Source organism: Sinocyclocheilus rhinocerous, unplaced genomic scaffold (genome assembly GCF_001515625.1).
Source record: "Sinocyclocheilus rhinocerous isolate Xijiao unplaced genomic scaffold, SAMN03320098_v1.1 scaffold28581, whole genome shotgun sequence".
NCBI classification, from domain to species: Eukaryota; Metazoa; Chordata; class Actinopteri; order Cypriniformes; family Cyprinidae; genus Sinocyclocheilus; species Sinocyclocheilus rhinocerous.
The window spans coordinates 7,774-13,485 of NW_015666396.1; the positions used below are offsets into that span (position 1 = coordinate 7,774).

At 35.9% G+C, this 5,712-nt stretch overlaps 1 long non-coding RNA gene across 1 annotated transcript; it reads left to right on the forward strand.

Moving 5' to 3' along the window:
- Positions 1-879: 879 nt before the first annotated feature.
- LOC107732253 (uncharacterized) lies at positions 880-1,946 on the forward strand. The gene is made up of 4 exons (XR_001638854.1): positions 880-976; positions 1,236-1,334; positions 1,476-1,504; positions 1,631-1,946. It is a non-coding gene; the product is annotated as an uncharacterized LOC107732253 (long non-coding RNA).
- The last annotated feature ends 3,766 nt before the right edge of the window (positions 1,947-5,712 follow it).

A 5,712-nucleotide genomic window follows, 5' to 3' on the forward strand; every position in this document is an offset into this window, starting at 1 on the left:
TTTCAGTGACCTGGTGCTGCGTTTGTGTGTGGACGAATGGCCAAACCACGTAGAAAAAGCTGCAGTTTTAAAAATAACCACGTTCATGTGTACAGGGCCTGAGATAAAGTAGTGCTGTAAGATTACATTTATTTGAATTGATTGTAGCATTTATTTGAATTAATTATATGTGAGCGAGAGATTGTGGGTTGTGAATTACCTGCGTCTGTGCAGGGTCTCTCTACTAATAGTGGAGACATGTAATGTAGCGAATTTATTTTATTCATGAAAGTCACGGTGTAGCATTGACGGCAGGTTTATTTTGTCATGAGTGTTTCTGTATGTGTGCAGCCTTCCAGCCAATCAGAATCAAGTATTCAGACAGACGATGGTATAAATACAGAAAATGAGCAAAGAACACTCGTTATAATCAATAACTCGCCCTCATGTCTTTCCAAATCGGTTTAAGCTTCTACTTACCATATGTTGTGTGCGTTTGTGTGTTAATCAATGTTTATATGTAATGGAAAGCCCAAATGAAATCTGTTCATCATGTAAAGTGTTCTTCAGTGTGTAATTATTTTCATATCCGCACTCTTTCTTGTTGTGTAGTTTGTTGTTTTCAGCAAAAAGATCCTCCAGCAGCTGTTGGTTTGTGTTTCAGATGCTCCTGCCGCTGATCGAGATGAAATTAAGTCAGTAAAGGAGGGAGAATCTGTCACTTTAGGTCCTGGTGTAATAAACAACCCAAATGATTTGATCACGTGGCTTTTTAATGACATCCGCATCGCTGAAATCAATGGAGATCCCAGCATAGATGTTCAGTGTAAAGATGCTGATGGGAGATTCAGAGACAGACTGGAGGTTAATCAGACTGGATCTCTGACCATCATGAACACCAGAACCACAGACTCTGGACTTTATAAAGTACAGATCATCAGCAGCAGCAGCAGCTTCAGTATTAGAAGGAGTAGGAGTTTCAGTGTTACTGTCACTGGTGAGTGTCATTCAGTGCAAATTAAATAAAGTGCCTTTCATTGAGGACTGTTAACAAAATGCACAATGCAAAAAAGTTTCCTGTAAGCATTGATATTTCCTGTTGATTGCGTTGATGTCGTTTTAGTTCCTGTAACTCAAAAACCACCATTTGTCAGTTAAATCCATACCACACAACTGATGAACAAAGCAGAAAGGTGTAAATATCAGTCAGAAACATCAGATTAAATTGATATGACTGTCTCTCTTTATCGTTACAGGTTCAGGTCCATCTCTAGCTGCTGTAACAGGAATATGTGCTGCTGTAGTTATTCTGCTCGTAGCTGCTGGTGTAATTTACTATCTTGAGCAAAAGAAAGGTGAGTATTACATACAGCTGATTGAACAAGATGAAAATAATAGATTCATTGTGTGTGCAAGATGTGAAAATATGTATTTTCATTCTAATTTGCCAAAGTCGTCTTTGTATGTAACTGAGTTTGTCATTATTGTTCAAACAGGCAGGGGGGCGGAGCGAAATCAAGTTCAGGTAATATAAACCTAAATTCCTCAAAAACACAGTTCTAATCTTTAAGTTTGTTTTGTGTGTCTGTGTGTGTGTGTAACTAAATCATCAATCCTGTTCATTTCTTTTACCTTCTATGTTTTCTTACAGGAGAATCCTATAAAATACTCACCCGTTAGTCAGGCTGAGGCTGCTGCTAATGACGCGTCCCATGAAAAGACTGAGACTGCCACTGAAACACCACCGTAGCATTATTTATTAATTTATTTTTCTTGAAAGGGACAGTGAAGAGACGATGGGAAATGAGGAAATACGGATCAAACTCACTCAAACGGTAGTCCACGTTTTTTCAGTTACATAAGCTTCCAAAAAGCCAGTTAAGCAGTAAACCAGCAATAAACTAAGAAACAAAGCAGCACGTTACCAGCAGCAGAACAGCGAGTGCTTGAGGTTTTCAGTATGTAAAGTAGGGCTGCAAAACGATTAATTGTGATTAATCGATTCAAAATAAAAGTTTGTTTACATATTATATTTGTGTGTGTACTGTGTATATTTAGTATGTGTATATATAAATGCACATACATTTATATATTTAAAAAAATATTTGTATGTAAACACGTTTATAATTTATATTATATATAAATATAAATATTTTATATATAAATCTAACATATTTTACCTTAATATATACGTGTATCTTTGTGTATTTATATATACATAATAAATATACACAGTACACACACATATAGTATGTAATCATAAGGTTTTATTTTGAATCGATTAATCGTTTTGCAGGCCTAATGTAGAAGTTTATTAAAGCTGCTACAGTGATCTAAAACAAGTGCAGTCAACGATTTCTGTTTCTTGTCATTTGCACCATAATGCCATTTTCACTGGTCAGTTATTTTGTCCCATCTGTTTACATCCTCTTTAACTGACTGTTTACATGAATACCTCGCCAAGACGGCCATTATGACAAGGAAATGTATTTGACTGCACACATATAATCACTCAAGGCCTCGTACTGTAAGACACAAGTGCACTTCATATACTATAGTTGCCATTACTGGTTACGTTATTTTGCTATTGACATCTCGCTGTTACTACATACATATTATGTTAACTTGTGTAATGTGAAACAATGTGGTTTTAGAATGTTACAGTTAGTTGCTTAGCAATCGCGTACCTATTCACATGCTTTGGATAATCATGGAATCACAGCGCGCTGTATAAACAGACGTTTCAGCGTTTGAGGGAATTGAAGAAGTATTAAAAATCCACTTAGGAAAAACTTTGTACTATAGCACAGTAGCACAAGGTCTATATGATGATGTGCAATGCTGGATCTGTTATGTAAACAGGTTGCATGGTGCATTTTTCCAATCAATGACACTGACTGAAATATGCAAATAAGAACGCTAACCTGGGGTTTAGGAATGTATAACAGCCAAAAATGTGTCATTCTTGTTAAAAAATTTAACAATGTTTATAATAATGCACGTAACTTTGTGTTGTGCTTTAACTTAAAACAGAACAATAAACAACAAACTGAGTCACTCATCCACTCTTTAACTTATATTTATGCCTCTTTGGCATAGCGATCACTTGAAAATAGAGCTACAAGTTCAAAATCTGAGCCCTTATTTCACTAAAAACATTAGCCTATAAAATGTAGTAATGTAATGTAAGTGTAATTTGTGATAACCCAACCCAAACCAATTTTGACCCGCAATCAAATTCACATTCACCTGATTGGGCGGAAATCCACCCAATCTGGCAACACTGGTTCTGTTGTAATGTGCACAAGTGAAACATTGTTTTTATTTGTACATTTATGTGAATCACAGTGGAGTTGTAATGTCATCTTGCCATTTTGTGATATTTTATGAGGTGCTATTTAGATAGTCTCACTGCCAGAGTCTTGAATTTCATGTGAGAAAGAAGATTGTGCACTGTGGGGCATTAAAGGTGAACATCCTGTTCATGAAGCATGTTTATTGTAATACTATGCCTTATATTATCATTGTGTGATAATATGGGGGGGGGGCAGCCTGTAATATGGGTGTTACAATTGCTTAAATCAATAAGAACTGGACATGGATGTTTTAGTTTGACCAATGCAAATGTTTCAGTGATTTTAGTAAATGATCTGTGGATATAAAGAGTTTTTATTTTGTGGGAAAAAGGGAAATATCATGTGCCTTTCCTTAACTTTGTGTCGGCAAATGTAAACAAAGTGCTTTAAAGTTGAGCCTGTATAAACGCTGTTGTCTTTCTGAATAAATAAAATAATAATAATAATAAATTGAATGCTCCTTGTATGTTTGCATGTTTATTTGCTAAATGGCATTAAAAATATTCACACGTAATAGCTGGATTCTTGGAATGGTGAATTCCTAGTTGAACACAAGATTACTAATACTATTATAATACTACTTGTATTATACACACATGTATTAATGAAATATAAGTGGTAATGTGATATCAGACTCTACTGTCTGAAAAAAAATAGACAATTTCTTTATCTTACACTCTGAAGACATTGAACATTAGTAACCCTAATATAAGCATAGTACCAATGACAGCAAGCAACACTTTTTTTCTGTATGAATATTGCTCATCCCTCTAGGTCAAATGCTGTATTAGTTTCATTTTTTGAGGGTGCGCTTTCATCAGCTTGCTTTGAGTTATAGCAAATGCAGAAATTAAAAGCGTAAACGATTATATCTAAGCTATAAAATGGTAGACTTTTGGCTGAGAAATGCAAAGGATGTTATGTTTACGATACAGAAGCATTAGGTGGAAACTTAGGCCTACATTTGATGCAGGGTATTATTTATAAGAACACATGTCACACCTCTGTTCATCAATTTGCACTGGCTACCAGTAGCTGCTCGCATTAAATGTTTGCTAAATGACTAAATGTAAATGTAAATGTAAATAATAAGAAAAAAAAAACATGGGAGCTTTGCAGTACTCCACAGTCCACAAAATAAAGTTAAAGCCCTATTCGGACGGGACTAGTTTTACCGGGGGTCGTTAGAGAAATTTGTTTCACAGACGTACTGTGTTTTTCTCACACAACCTCTGTAATAATTCCAGAGCACATTATACTGTTTTTCAGCAAACTCAGTGATCCTCTGAGAAAACTCACGTTTATTTCTGCACTCAATTAGGCTACATAATGGTTTAATATGTACCTTTATGAAAATTAAACATGAGTTTACTACAAAAAAAAAGAGTTAAACTAAAGTAACCACACATTAACATGGTTTTGCTCTACTAGCCATTTAGCTTCACCGTGGTATTTTTAGTCAAACTGATTATACTAATGGTAATCAATCCGAATGACTATGCGCAATGCACACATACAGAGCGCGTGATCTCTGAAACGCCCAGATGTACAAAACAGACCGTCCCACCTCTGTAATAAACACAGGAGATGTTAGTCCCGTCCGAATTGCTACATTAAAATTGCAGACGTCAGGTGACTCAAACGTAGTTTAGAAAAACTAGTCCGGTCGAGCTTCATGAAGCTGTGATTCAAATCACTACAATCCGATTCGTCCATCACTACAGAAGCTGAGAAAGATGTTTGTTTCGTGTGCAGGTGAAAGAGAGAAACGTCGCGCATAAGGAGGCTTTAACGAAACAGCAATGACAGAGCACTTAAACCGTCACGGAATTTGTAGTCAATTTAAAACAAAATGAAGAATGTCTCGAATTTGCTCTCATTGCTCATGTATTTTCTTGCGTATGGTAAGACATTTTAATGTTTTAATCTCTCTTCAGGTCAATACGACCGTGACGCAGTTGAGTTTACATTCGACACATTGTAATATCTGTATTTTACTTGACCATTGTAAGACATTTATTTGTTACAGTTTCTTTTCTGGTACGATACAAACGAACAATGCGGTAGCCTTAACGTGTTTTGTGTGTTGTTGTTTGGCTCGTGATTAACTGTTCATTTCTTCTTCAGGTGTGTCCGGTGTTGATACAGATGGAGGGAGAGTGTCTGTGATGGAGGGAGATTCAGTCACTTTAAAATATCTTATAAACCAACAAGAAGACATTATGTGGTATTTTAATAACATTTCCATCGCAGAAATCACTGGAGATCTCAGTAAGATCTGTACAGATATTCGGTGTGATAATCGTGCTGAGAGATTCAGAGACAGACTGAGGCTGGATCATCAGACTGGATCTCTGACCATCACAAACATCACAAT